The sequence below is a fragment of the Taeniopygia guttata genome, chromosome Z (genome assembly GCF_048771995.1).
Source record: "Taeniopygia guttata chromosome Z, bTaeGut7.mat, whole genome shotgun sequence".
In the NCBI taxonomy this organism is placed as follows: Eukaryota; Metazoa; Chordata; class Aves; order Passeriformes; family Estrildidae; genus Taeniopygia; species Taeniopygia guttata.
The window spans coordinates 29862153-29875437 of NC_133063.1; the positions used below are offsets into that span (position 1 = coordinate 29862153).

Below are 13285 nucleotides of genomic sequence, written 5' to 3' on the forward strand. Positions count from 1 at the left end.
ACAAATTTCAACAATCTGAAGGTGCAGCCAACATGTCTAAACATAAGAATTTTTAGATCATACAAGATTTTTACTATCAGAAAAAGTACATGGTCATACTAACGTATCTGTAGTCATCTTTAAATGTTATCATTTGTGACGATCAGTATAGACACTGCAAAAAAAGGGGTTTTCTTCATGTTTGACCTTAACCATTCATATTTTCATAACAGGTATATTCTTAAAATAATTTTATTTATTTAAGCATTATTATCTAATTCTGGTCATGACCACAGGGTTGAAATTGGTTTGTACTTATCCCAAATACCTGCATTTTATACAGCTGGTGACATAATAGACCATGACTCTGAAAGATGTTCTGGCCTACAAACATTTTGGTCTTCATTAGAGACACACAGAGGACAGATAATGTGCCATTTTTAACTAGCTCTCAGCTGAAAAAAAATACTTTAATTTAAACTATTTTCTCAGTAATTGAAATTCTAGAAGTTTCTCCTCCAACAAACATCTCCATAAGAGCTCAGAAATGCGTACTGTCTGAAATTCATTTCTGCTCCAGAATTAACTTCCTCCTGTGACCAGACTTGTTCTTAAATTCATCATCATTAACACCCCAAACCACTAATACTGCTTTCTGTCTGACCCATGTAGTTCCCAAGAGAAGGAAAACCTGGGGACTCTTCCCACCCCTACTGGTGATCCCGAAATGAGAAAAATGCTAAATTATTTTTGAATAATTCCCCATATCTCAGAAAGGGAAAAAATACATCCTATAACTGATTATGAAGTAAATTGCAAGCTTATTGTTAAGGATGTGAGTACAGTCTGAGAGGTTTCTGTGCCTCAAAAAGTCAAATGGCACAGCCATGAAAATGTTGCACCACTATTTTCACAGTGATTTCTAATAAAAAGTATTTATGGAAAAATTCTCTGTTGAACTTATCAACACAGCCTGTAGAGAGAAATCTCAGATACCCTTTTGTTTTTAAGAGTGTTCAGCAGAGACAATGACTGGATTTTTATAATCTGTAAAGTTTATATACCTTCATTTCACTGTGACATCAACTATAGGAAGTGATGTTCCTCTGAGCACCATCTTCCCCAAATCTCAGTGCTCCAGTGAGCCAGAACAGCAAAGAAGCAAAGACAAACACAGTGAGGTGATCAGAATAGAACAATTACTATTAAATCATATGCATGATATTAGAACTGTAGTCTGTAATATTACTATTAGGAAAAAAATAGAATGCCATCTACAGCAAAGTAAAAAGCTTGCACGTTCAAAAGTACAAAAAAAGGCTGCATTTTGTGGAATGGAAGAAATGGCAGCTGCTGGGAAACTAAAACATAACAGAAAATGGAGAAAAAGCCTGCTTGGGCCAAACTGTATTTTGATTTTCATCATAACGGATGCACATAGGACAGAATTTAATCCAATTGTATATATAAAAATATAGGTGTAAACCAATTAAAACAATTCAGAACAAGAGTTCTCATGGGTGAATATTTCTAAAGAAAAACTTGTTATGCATACCAAACTAAAATTTCTAAGACACAAGATAATATACAGAAATACCATATTTATCAAGATTTTACTTTGCTTTATAGGTAAGTATCATCAGCCAACTGAAAGTATTATCTCTGTTATGTATATTCCATGTAAAGCAATTTCAACTGGACTATATCAAATTTTCAAGAAAAGCAACCACTTCCAGTAAAATTGAACAGAAAGAACATTGCCCTGTCAAAGTGAAATATGGCAAAATGAAATAGTAAATAGCAACTTTGGTTTTGTTCCTAGACATATCTGAAGTTTGCCAATAGTTACTAGAATTTCAGGTAGTGGTGTAGTAGAAACACACTAATTTATCTTAGAAGGCTCATTTGAAGTTCACCTATCCCTTTGTTACATGCCACAAATAAATCTGGTAACACAGATGCCCAGAAAAAAAAAGCATAAGTACAAAATTGTAACTTACTACCTTTAAATGTCTATTTTTAGTGACTACTGAATACTGGAGATGCCTTTACTCATTAAAAGCTGAAATTTACAACCTAATTTGTTTTGGGCATTGTAGATAGGCAAAAGACACTTGCAGGGCTGAGCCACTTTGCTTTGCTGACATTCACAGCTGGCTGAGATTCAGAAACAAGCACTCGTGTAAATAATTTCTCTGTGAACATAGATTTTCATAGTAAAAACTGACCATATCAAATCCACTTGAAGAGTCCTTTTTTTTTCCTTTAATCCATCCAGAGAATGCACACAGAAGAGAAAGGGAGAGACCTTAGACATGAAAACAGATTTTAAATGTTAAAATATCCTTCTAGTAGTGAGAAAAGCAATGTTTCTTTCCCTCCTGTAGATGGATTTTAACCCCATCTACTACTTAGAAGACAAACATGATTCCAAATTACTGTGAGTATGAGTTTTTCCCCCATTGCTTTTGCTGAAACTATGCAACTTTTTTAGAAAATAATGTACAAGTCATTGACAAAGAGACAGCATGACTGCAATTAATTACTCACTACAGACACAGGGAGGATCCAGATGAAAAAGGATTATAAACAAAGAAACACATTTTACACTGAAAAAGTCTTGTTGTCTCATTTCTATCCTAATACTGTGCTATCCAAAAGGATTTTGACAGCTATCTGAGGCCACTAAGCAGAGAAATTATAAGCAAAAACACTTTCTCAGAACTTGACATGGGATGCGATTTTCAGGTGGATGTCCCAGCATATTTGTGAGGAGAATATGCTTAAGACCCAAAAAGCTCTTTCAATTTTCAATGTTAGGTTTCAGTAGCTCCTAGACTATGGTAATGTTTGGAAAAGGCAATTTGGGTCTTCTGGGTCAAAATGAAAATGATCAAAATGAAATTACAAGTCTCCCTTTCATCAGAATGTACCTTAAGGCCTGCTCTACACTCAGTGTTATTTGGTAGCTTCCTACAAGTCAACAATCCTCAAAAAATAATTTCTTTACCTTTTCTTTTATTGAATAATTGTCTATTTCTTGAAGTCTGCCAGTGCCACAATGTTAAATGTTCTATATCTGTTCAAAAATTTTCATTCCACACGCTCAAATGTCTTGCTCTGCAGTACACTTTCTGTTCTCCCAAGTGGCACAATCTGCCCCCATAACCTGCTATACCTACAGTACCTAATACTATACAAAATATATGAAAAATATATGCCCAAAAATATATGAAAGGACAGACAGCGTAGTTATGCCAGTTGTCACACAGACACATATGATGTCCTAACAGAGTTACTGTAATTTACTTCATGAAACTAAAGAGCAAAAAACAGTAGTTTTATCATGGAGTCAAGCCAAAGTCATCATATCATTGACTCTACAGTTTGCATTCTTATTGACTGCTTCACCTAACTACTATAGTTATTATAAATATTATAACTACATCTAATTATTATTATAAATAACTATAGCACTAGCCAGCTAGACAGGAGCAACAGAAGAGGCTGGATAAATTTTCCAGGTAACTGAATGCCTGAAGAGAGAATCTAGATTAGAGAAGCAATCTAGATTAGGTTTAATGTCAATCAATTTACTGCAGTAAGAGACTTGGAAAGCAATTGAGTGTTCTAATTCCACATAATTGCCACCTATTTGCATTATCTCTACATGTAAAGTGCCTGAGCTGCTGTCCAGAGTAATTTAATCACCACCATTCCCAACCTTTCATCTAGCCTGAACATTTTATGAGCTAGCTATGGGATTATTTTATGCAGTTGTGATTTTCTCTCTCTGCAAGGCAAATGAAAGTGCAAAGTAAATGAATACTTTCATGAAAAACTATTTTACAAGATCTAGTAAATGAATACTTTCATGAAAAACTATTTTACAAGATCTACTGCTATTTCAGAAATTGCAGTAATTTTCATCTCTCAAAAGAACAAACTGCATCATGGGTTGCTTTATTGCAGGTGATATTCAAGACAACAATGTCTAACATTGCTGCTGGAATATAGTGGTAATATTTGCAAAGTGATTCTAAGTGTGAAACACTTTGGAGGAATGTTGAGTTGCTATTGAGAAAAATGAGGTGACTATAACAATAATTTAACTTTATCTGTTCCAAAAGTTTCCAACTGAGGCACAGGCAAAACTCAAGTTTGGGGTTTTTCTGGTTTTTTGGGGTTTTTTTGGGTTTTTTGATTTTTTTTGTTTTGTTTTGGTTTTGTTTTGGGTTGTTTTTTTTAGAAACATCGTGCTCAAACTTTTTGTAGTAATACGTCGAAGTTATCCTCTATATAACTTTTGGTAGTAAATTCAAAAAAGGAAATATATCTCTCAGGCAAAAAAAGTAACCAGATAAAAGCATTATTTTTTGACCAAGTTATTTTCTATATGGCACTTGTCTCCCAAAGACCACCATATCCAGACACTAACTCTGCATACTACTAAATTAATTCAGTGGGCCAGAGTATCTTTGGATAGTTCATTGACAATATCAATGAATACTGGAGCAAAAGCAGACACATTCTTGTGCTCAGGACCAAAAAGACAGACATGACTGAGCTCAAAGACATTACTGTGGGAAAACTCTAGGAAGGAAGCTGAGTGTCACTAACTAAAACCAGTGAAAATCCTAAATGCCTTTGTTGTCTCCAAGTCTAAACAGTGATAATGTACTAATAACACAGCAACACAGTGTTTTCATTTCAGTTCACAAAGCAACAAAATTAAGAATATATGTGGTGGTGGAATGACTGAATGAACCATGAAAAGTGCTCAGTGAACAGCCTGAATGGACAGACTCATGTACTTATAACAGATATCCCTAAAGGAGGAGAAAAATGGTGCTAAACATGACTTCAGACAATACTCAGTATTAACACAGTAAGACTGAAGCAAGTTTGCAAATTTATGAGGAAATTCAGACTCACATACACTTCATGTTTTTTCCACTTTTCAACTAATTCAAGAAAATTAAGATCAAACTACCCAGAACCACTGCATACATGAAAGAATTCTAATATAGTTTTCTACATCTTGCTAAGTCTGAAATAGCCCATGGCATACACATGCGTTAAAATCTACTTTTCACAGTACATTGACCTTTGAGCAAAAGCATTTTTAATCCATGGTTTAGAAAATACATAGAAATCATCTCAAACATATCTTCTGGAGCAAATTTCACTATTAAACTAGACATTATTATTAATATTTGCCTATTAGTGATGCTCCACATGTTGAGGGATGATGAAACAGGCATCAACTTTCTGAGCCAATTTTTATTAGATCATTTTAGTCATCTCCATTCAGCTAATTGAGATAAAAAGATCAGAGAAAAACCAGAAGGAATAGGTGGAGTTCAGTCCATATCAGAGCAGAGTTTAGAGCTAGGACAGGTTACTTTAGGCCTTGTCCCAAAGAAATTTGAATCTTTCCAGAAAAAAATAATTAAATCTTTCCAGGGACTCTGCATGTTTCTATGGCATGCTGGGCCTCTGCCTTCAGCACTTAGTTGTTCTCAGCATAAGAAATGTTCATAAATAACTCACTGCTGATGCTTGAATACATAATTGTAAAAAATTCTCAGATACTGGGAATGTTCAAGGGTGGGTTAAATGGGGATTCAGGCAGTCTGGTCTAACAGAAGTTAAACTTTTCAGGTATACAGGAATTTAATCTATAAAATGAAAATATCTAAGAAATATCTACCAGTCTGCATTAGGAAGCAATACCAGTTAGATGGTATCTCCTCCCCTCTTTCTTTTAATATGACAGGAAAATATATTAAAAAAAACCCTTAAACCCAGAAAAAAACCCTAAAAATAAATATAACAAGTTAAATACCATAATAAAATATACATAAAAACTATGAATATCAAAGATAATCCTACTAATGGAAGTTAAGTTTTAGTATCCAGAATAGTATAGGCCTTTTCAATTTACAAATCCAGATGCTTACTACATTGCTTGGAGAATTGCATGTCCTGAAGAAATAAGTATGGTCTAGAACAGCATAAATTAGTAACTGCAGATTAGCTTTGCAAGAAAAGTATTTTTATACAGCAATATAATAAAGTTTATGAATTTATCAAAAATTACTTCATCTGTACAGGTGGGCTGGAATGAATTATATTAATTTATCCTTGGGATTAATCCTAGGAATTTCTGTAGTGCAAATCTGCCCACTTGATCACTACAAATCTGTGTGTACTCCTGGAAAGTGACAGCATCTGGTTTAATTCTGGAGGATAATCTGTTACAGATTTATCACAGCACATTTTGTCAGGAAAGAGCAGCAGGGCACCTCATGCACTTGCTGCCAAAGGCCATACCCAGGAATGAGCTCTCCATCACTGCCCAGCAACTGAGGCAGAACAAAGAAGTGAAGCTTCTTTCTGTGGTTCTTCAAGATGCTTTTAAACTTACATATTTCAAACTCAGGAATTATGCTGCAGGCTTGAAAAATTTTCTGTAAAGTGAAATATCTGATTTGCTCTGCCAGCTCTGTTTAGGAGGTCTCTGTTTAAAGAGACAAACAGTTGAAATTTTATTATGCAGACTTTAAATATGTTGTTTCAAGAATTTTGAAATATATGTCATTTGAATACAGCTACTTTCAATAAATACTTAATTATTACATAATTATTTAAAAATCTAATTACCCTGTTCCTCAATTATATGATTAGGCCTTCTTTTCCTAACTAAGCTGTTCCAGACAGACCCTATAATATGAACACCACAGTTTTCAAAAGTTAACCAAATGTAATAACAATTCTTAAGAAACAATATTTTATAAATGTGCACAGAGCTAAGACTTCCGTAACAAAGACAGTAAAAACTTCTTTTTGTTCTCCTGTAAATAAACCTTTCTAAAGAAAATTTTTTATTTTATTCTAAAAATACAGATTTTTTTTTTTAGTTTTGTGAGTGAACATCTAAATTGTCATTCATCTTCACCTTAACTTTAGAATTGTAACTTTGCATTATCTTGCCCAACTCAGTGTGAAATTCTACTTAACAACAGCATTTCACATGGATTTTAATATTTAATGGGACTCATTGTTTTTCTAGAGATGGTGCATTTATGTTAAACTTTAAAAATTTTGGAAAAACAGGCATTAAAATATACTTAAAAGCAATGCCCTTTTAAACTATTTAATTTAAAAGGTGGTATCCAAACTTGAGGAAATCTGCAGTAATGAATGTTCCAGAGCTCAGAGAAACTTTTTCTTGTACTACAAGACATTCAAGGATGACTTACAATGTGGGAAAGTTGAATAAAGATTTCAAAGTTGTAATGGATCAAACACCCTATTTGTAGAAATGGTTATACTTAAACTGGTGAAATCTGCCTATTTCTGCAGGTGCTGAATTTAGCTACGGGTCTATAACCAACCAGGCTCCACAGCCACAGACTATTTAACAGTGAAAAGTAATAAGCAGAAACCTACTGCAGATGCTACAGGGTTTTCACAATGAAACAGAGCACTAACTTCCCTTTTTGAAGTGTGATGTGAAATTACAGAACAGAGCAGCACAGCTATTTGTGGCTTTCAACCTTCAGCAACATTTACAGCAGATCACCATGAACATGAAATATTATAGTGTCACAGGTGAACGCATGGATTTCAAATTGAAAATACTAGAAAATTAAATTACATTTTTTATGTGATTTGTGGCAATCAATTGCAATTCCACTTTGTTGGACATTTAACTGAAGCAAGAAATACTTTGGCAAAAATGTGTGAAACTATGGATTAATTTATCAGCCTCCAGATCAGTCCAATACTTTTACAGATTGCTACATAACAAATTCCAGCAAAACAAAACTCCCCTTTGGCCAATTAAATGAAATGCAACAAAAACAATAACACCACCCCTCACCAAAACTTAACAAGAAAAAATACCAAAACAAATAACAATATTGTGTTTTTAATATTTGCAGCTGATTTATCATTAGGTTCCAACTACATCTAAAATATAGAAGCTGTCACTACCTATGAGTATTTGCACGAAATCATAAATCCAGAGTACAAAAGGCAACACTAATACTTCATATTCTTTTCTTTCAAGAGGTAATTTTGGGGGAACAAATAAAGCAGTGAATGGTATCCCACAAATAAATTTCCAGGATAAAAATTTTTGTTTCCAGAAAAACAGTATGATGAGTTTATTATAACAGAATGTGTCTACACTGAATGAAATTTAATATATACAGTCCAAACATATCATAAATAGTTTTATGTAGAAAATACTTAGAATTTTTAGAACATTGATTGAAAAGATAAAATTAATGGTATGCAATTTTGAACAATTAAAGCATAAAAGGATAGAATAACAACTGAAAATGATCAAAGTCTTTGGGGCCGTCAAAACTTTTACAGGTGAGAAGGACCAGGTGAGGATCACCTCTCCAAGGTGAGTGGGATCTGTTTGCTTCAGTATTACCATGAATACGATAGCACAGAGTTGATGCACACTCATCTGGCATTTTTAGCTTTATTTTATCTAAAGGGAAAAAGCAGCAGCATTTCATTCCCAGTACATTCACACCTTTGGAAGATTCAAGTCATACATTCTGTTTCACTGAATGTTTCAATGATCAAAAATGCAATTTTCCTTGTCTAATGAAAATCAAAAATATCAGTTCAGCTAAATTACTTTTGGTTATCTGGCATATGTGGTTTAGCACTTAGTCCTGGCACTTCCAGTTCTGGAAATAGCTTTCAAACTTAGTACAAGTCCAAACTGCAAATCAGGCAGGTAGTTCCAGTTAAGCTCATATAATGTCCACCTGTTGGGAAGGATGGATAAATATAATTGCCTGGCAAAAGATTCACAATAGTACAGCCAGGCTGAAAACAACCCCCCCAAGTGGCTGGACAATACCCTCACCCACAGACAGGTCCAAAAGCCAAATGGACTGTTCCATCTCACCCCCCAGAATGTATGGTTCATCCCACACCTGTAACCCTCCCCTGAAACATCAAGTGTCTGTGACCCCATTGGCCCAAGCCTTGTTCCAGCCCACCTTGAAGCCCCCTGATAAGGGGTCTCCGAGGGGCCAGACACTCTCCTGGAACTTCCCCTCTCTTGGAACTTCCCCTCTCTTGGAACTTCCCCTCTCTTGGAACTCCCCCCTCTTAGATCTCCCACCCTCTCCTAGAACCCCTTGTCTCTCCCCTCCCCATCCCCTCAGGCCTTGCCACTTGCTGCGTCTGGCAGCTCCAAGCAAGACCTTTCACAATCCCTAATAAACCTGATATTCTAAGAGCAGCCTTCAGAGATCTCTCGTCTCCATTCATCAAAGCCGTCCTGGAGAACCGCACTCCCTACATCCACCTTCTCTTAAAGAGTTTCTGAACTATCATGGAATTGTCCAGGTTTCATTTTACCTGGGATTTTTACTGCTAACAAATGCACAGGTCTGTGACTATATATGAACCTAAGAATCCATAAAATTTTATGTAACTGGTCACTGCCACTGCAAAGAATCCTTATATTAATGCCTCAAGCTGAAGTTTTTATCTCTACACTAGATATCTGATTTTTTTTTTGAGTGCTTATCTTCATGTTAAATTATTACAGTGTGATTTAAATGGAAGAAGACTTAGATACAGCAAGCATTGTGTTAAGTATAATCAGAAATATTATCTGGAAAAAATCACTTCATGTCTTCTCACGGCAGGCAGTTGGGTACATGGCGTTGAAAATATCCAATGGCCATCTGATGACCTCTGTTAGTAAGCATCAGTATTAAATACATTATTTATTGCAGCCATTGCTAAGAGCTCCCTAGAAGTAACCCTGTAGTAAGTCTCCCAGCACCAGAGGCTTGCTCTATCTCACTACACTGTGTAATCAGCTAGCGTCTCTGAAGTTCTGTGACAACATTTTCAATCTGGAGTTATGAAAAGTACTATAAAATTACTTCCATAACCTTAATAATCTGACACATGCTGAATGAGGTATGCCAATGTTGTGAAGTGGGCCCTCGTTAACCTCAAGAGCTTCAAACAAGGCCAAGTGCAGGGAGGCTCTGCACCTGTGCTGGGGCATCAACACAGCAACACAGCCTGGGGAGTGAACAGAGGGAGACCAGCCCTGCCAAAAATATGGCTGGTGGATGAGAGGTTAGACAGGCGCTGCCCAGAAAGCCAATTATCCTGGGCTGCCCCCAAAGCAGTGTGGCCAGCAGGGCAAGGGAGGGGATTCTGCCCCTCTGCTCTGCTCTGCACTGGTGAGACCCCACCTGGAACCCTGCATCCAGCTCTGGGGTCCCAGCACAGGAAATACATGGACCTACCTGTTGCAGCGAGTCCAGAGGAGGGACACGAAAGTTGTTGGAGGGCTGGAGAACCTCTCCTATGAAGAAAGCCTGAGAGATTAGGCATTGTTCAGCCTGGACAAAAGAGTAAAGGGAGACTTCATTGCAGCATTTGAATACTTTAAAAGGGGGCTTACAAAAACAAATGGGGACAGACTTTTTAATAGTGCCTGCAGTTGTAAGACAAGGAGTAACGGTTTTAAACAAAAGGATCATAGATTCAGGCTACATATAAGGAAGGTTTTTTTATTATGAGGATAGTGAAAAAATGGAACAACCATTTGAGCAACCAGATGTAGCTGAATCCACCCCATGCCACCCCCATGGAAGGGGCTTGGAATAGATGATCTTTAAAGGTTCCTTATAGCTCAAACCATCCTATGGTTTGATAATATGACTGATACACTGCAAAATATTAAGAGACAGCTTCAACATGTTTCAATATTGCCATTTTATATCAACGTGGTAGTGAGTAAAAGAAGAAATGATAGGGACATCAGATATCACCTGCACAGACTGTTTTTAGCTGAAGCAGTAAGATATGCCAGCCTCTCTTTTCCTTCTTCTTGTCCCTTTGTGTTTTTCCTCAACCATCTTGCCCAGTAGCTACTAATGCATGATTCTAAAAATTCTTTCTGACATCTGTTTCCAATTCATCTTTGTTCATGCCCTTTTCAAGTTCCATATCCTATCATAAGTACATTGGGCCCAATTCACCCCTGATGCAATAACCTAGGCACTGGCTCTAGGGATGGTTTTAGTCTTGTCTATTCAGAGGGTTAATTTCTGTCTAAGCTAGTTAAAATGACATTTCAATGCAACTCCCTTTTAACTGTCATGTTCTATAAGATGCATCTGTATTTCTATAATTTCCATTTACTCCCAGGACCACTTCTATGGCTTTTATAAAATATCTCCTTCATGCTGCACTTCTTCTATTTGAAATCCCAGCAATGCGCTTAGCTTTCCTGTGATTATGTTAGTCATAAAGTTCAAAAGAAAACTTCCTGTTTTGTCAAAGGACTTCCAGGCATTATGAGAATTAAAAAAAAAAAAAAAAACAAACCAAAAAACACGCAGACACAATAAGATACAGAACTAAAGTAAATGTCCTTCTGCCCATTCCTCACATATTCAATACAAAACCAATGAATGTTAAATGTTTTATCATTTCGTATCACGTGCCGTTCAGGAAAGAAATTTTGTGAAGAGGTCACTTAGAGATTACCTTTAAACCTAATCTAAGGTGGGATGTCAGACAGTGATAATGAAGTTAGAATATTTTCTAGGTTAGCTTGTTATTCTTGCATTCTTCTTTTTTTCTTTTTTCTGCACCACTACTTCATCCTCTGCTTTCCATTTCAGTGTGATCCTTCCTTTCACTGCCTCTTAATCCTGCTTATCCATCTTCTCCAAAGTTCTCTCCTTTTCAGCCCTGCAATGGTATGGCATGATAAGGCTTTGACAATGGCATTTGGCCATGTAATGCTGTTTCTGAGCTGTAAATTAAGGTTTGGGCCTTTTGAAGCAGAAGTAGGTAATAATTTCCTATTGCTCTCCACAGTAGTTGCTGCAATCAGCAGCCCTGCAACAAATGTAACCCTCAACAACACCCCAGGTTCCAACAGGTGATGCTTAATAACCTTTGACATGTATTAAAGGGACACAAATCGTAACTGCCCAATAAAAATTTATGTTTTAAAAAGGGCAAGAAATAACAGCATAAGCTTGCAGCTGGTTGCTGCTACACTGTTATGTACAGATATGCACACAGAGAAATGCTTATAAATGTTTTTAAAAATTTTTTCATGTTTGAAACAGTAGCAAGCTTCTCCATTCAAGTTGGAGCTTTGGCTTCTTAAAATAAATTATTAAAGCATCATTCCAGAATTATGTGCCCAGAAACAAGTTTAATGTTTTGAAAGCTTGACCAGAGGAACATTTTTTCTATTTTTTCCATTGTTCTTGTTAGCAACACTTAAATATTTGCTTCTATATAAATATGGCCATGCTAACTGAGGGAAATAAAATAGTTTTAAAATTTTAACACTAAACCAAAATACTTGCTACTGACTGTTTTGAAAAAGCTTCTAATGCAAAATTAATGTAGCACCTGTGTAGTCTGGACAGCCAAAAAGCTCTCTGACAGTAAGCAAAAATGATGAAAAATGAGTATGTAAAATTTCTGGGTTGTAATACCTCATGTGACTTTAAACTCTTGGGTTTGGAAAAGTATTAATGAGAAATGACCAAAACGCTTCTCCAAAGGAAAGAGGCCAAACAAATATTTCACTGTTGTGCATCACTAGAAACAGATGGTAAGTGATAAAAAAGTTACCACAATAAATTGGACCCATACGAAGAAACTGGGGAGTAAAGTGAACCACTAAATCCCATGTCCCTGCAGCACATGTTCTGTTCATCCACTAGATGCACTAGATTTCTCTCCTTTTCAGTTCCTCCAGAAATAAGTCAGGGAAAATACCTTCTAATCATCCTTTGCACTCTTCATCATGTCTTTACACTTCACTGCTGCCTGCCTTTAGGTGGATTCAATTTACCCAGAAATTAATTCTTCTGGGTTCCTGCTGTAATTTATTCCCATTCTTCAGAAAAAAAAAAAAAAAAAAAAAAAAAAGGTTACCTACATTAACAATATAACATTGTTTATAAATGAAATTTTATTGTAATATCTGCTTCATCCAATAGCAATCACATTTGATTTCAACCCAGAATCATGTGTTCTGCTTGCTTATATTCACTGCAATTTCTAAGGTTCCTCTGAAGATAAATAAAACTGACCTCAAACTCCTTATTTAGAAAAGGAAGAGGCAGCTCTGGTTCTATCACAGGTAAGAGAATATACAGTATATAATTTCATAATCAAACAATACATATACTGAAAGTTTTCTGAAAAATTAGTTCTTGTGATGTGATCCTTTTATTTACTTCTGTCAACATTATAGAAATTGGAA

At 35.8% G+C, this 13285-nt stretch overlaps 1 protein-coding gene across 50 annotated transcripts in view; it reads right to left on the reverse strand.

Annotated features, from left to right (window-relative positions):
• PRR16 (proline rich 16) overlaps positions 1-13285 on the reverse strand; it is a 361985-nt gene that overhangs the window by 239016 nt on the left and 109684 nt on the right. For 29 of the 50 annotated variants that reach the window (XR_012053195.1, XR_012053193.1, XR_012053191.1 and 26 more), the window contains 3 exons: positions 12796-12916; positions 11539-11745; positions 10290-10385 (listed from right to left, as the gene is read on the reverse strand). The exons of 9 other annotated variants lie outside the window; for them this stretch is intronic. The gene's annotated coding sequence lies outside the window, so the exon portion shown is untranslated. Of the gene's footprint in view, positions 1-1043; positions 1115-2207; positions 2288-10289; positions 10386-11538; positions 11746-12795; positions 12917-13285 lie in introns of all 50 variants that reach the window. 12 more of the 50 variants (XR_012053212.1, XR_012053221.1, XR_012053197.1 and 9 more) reach the window with 9 other exon arrangements.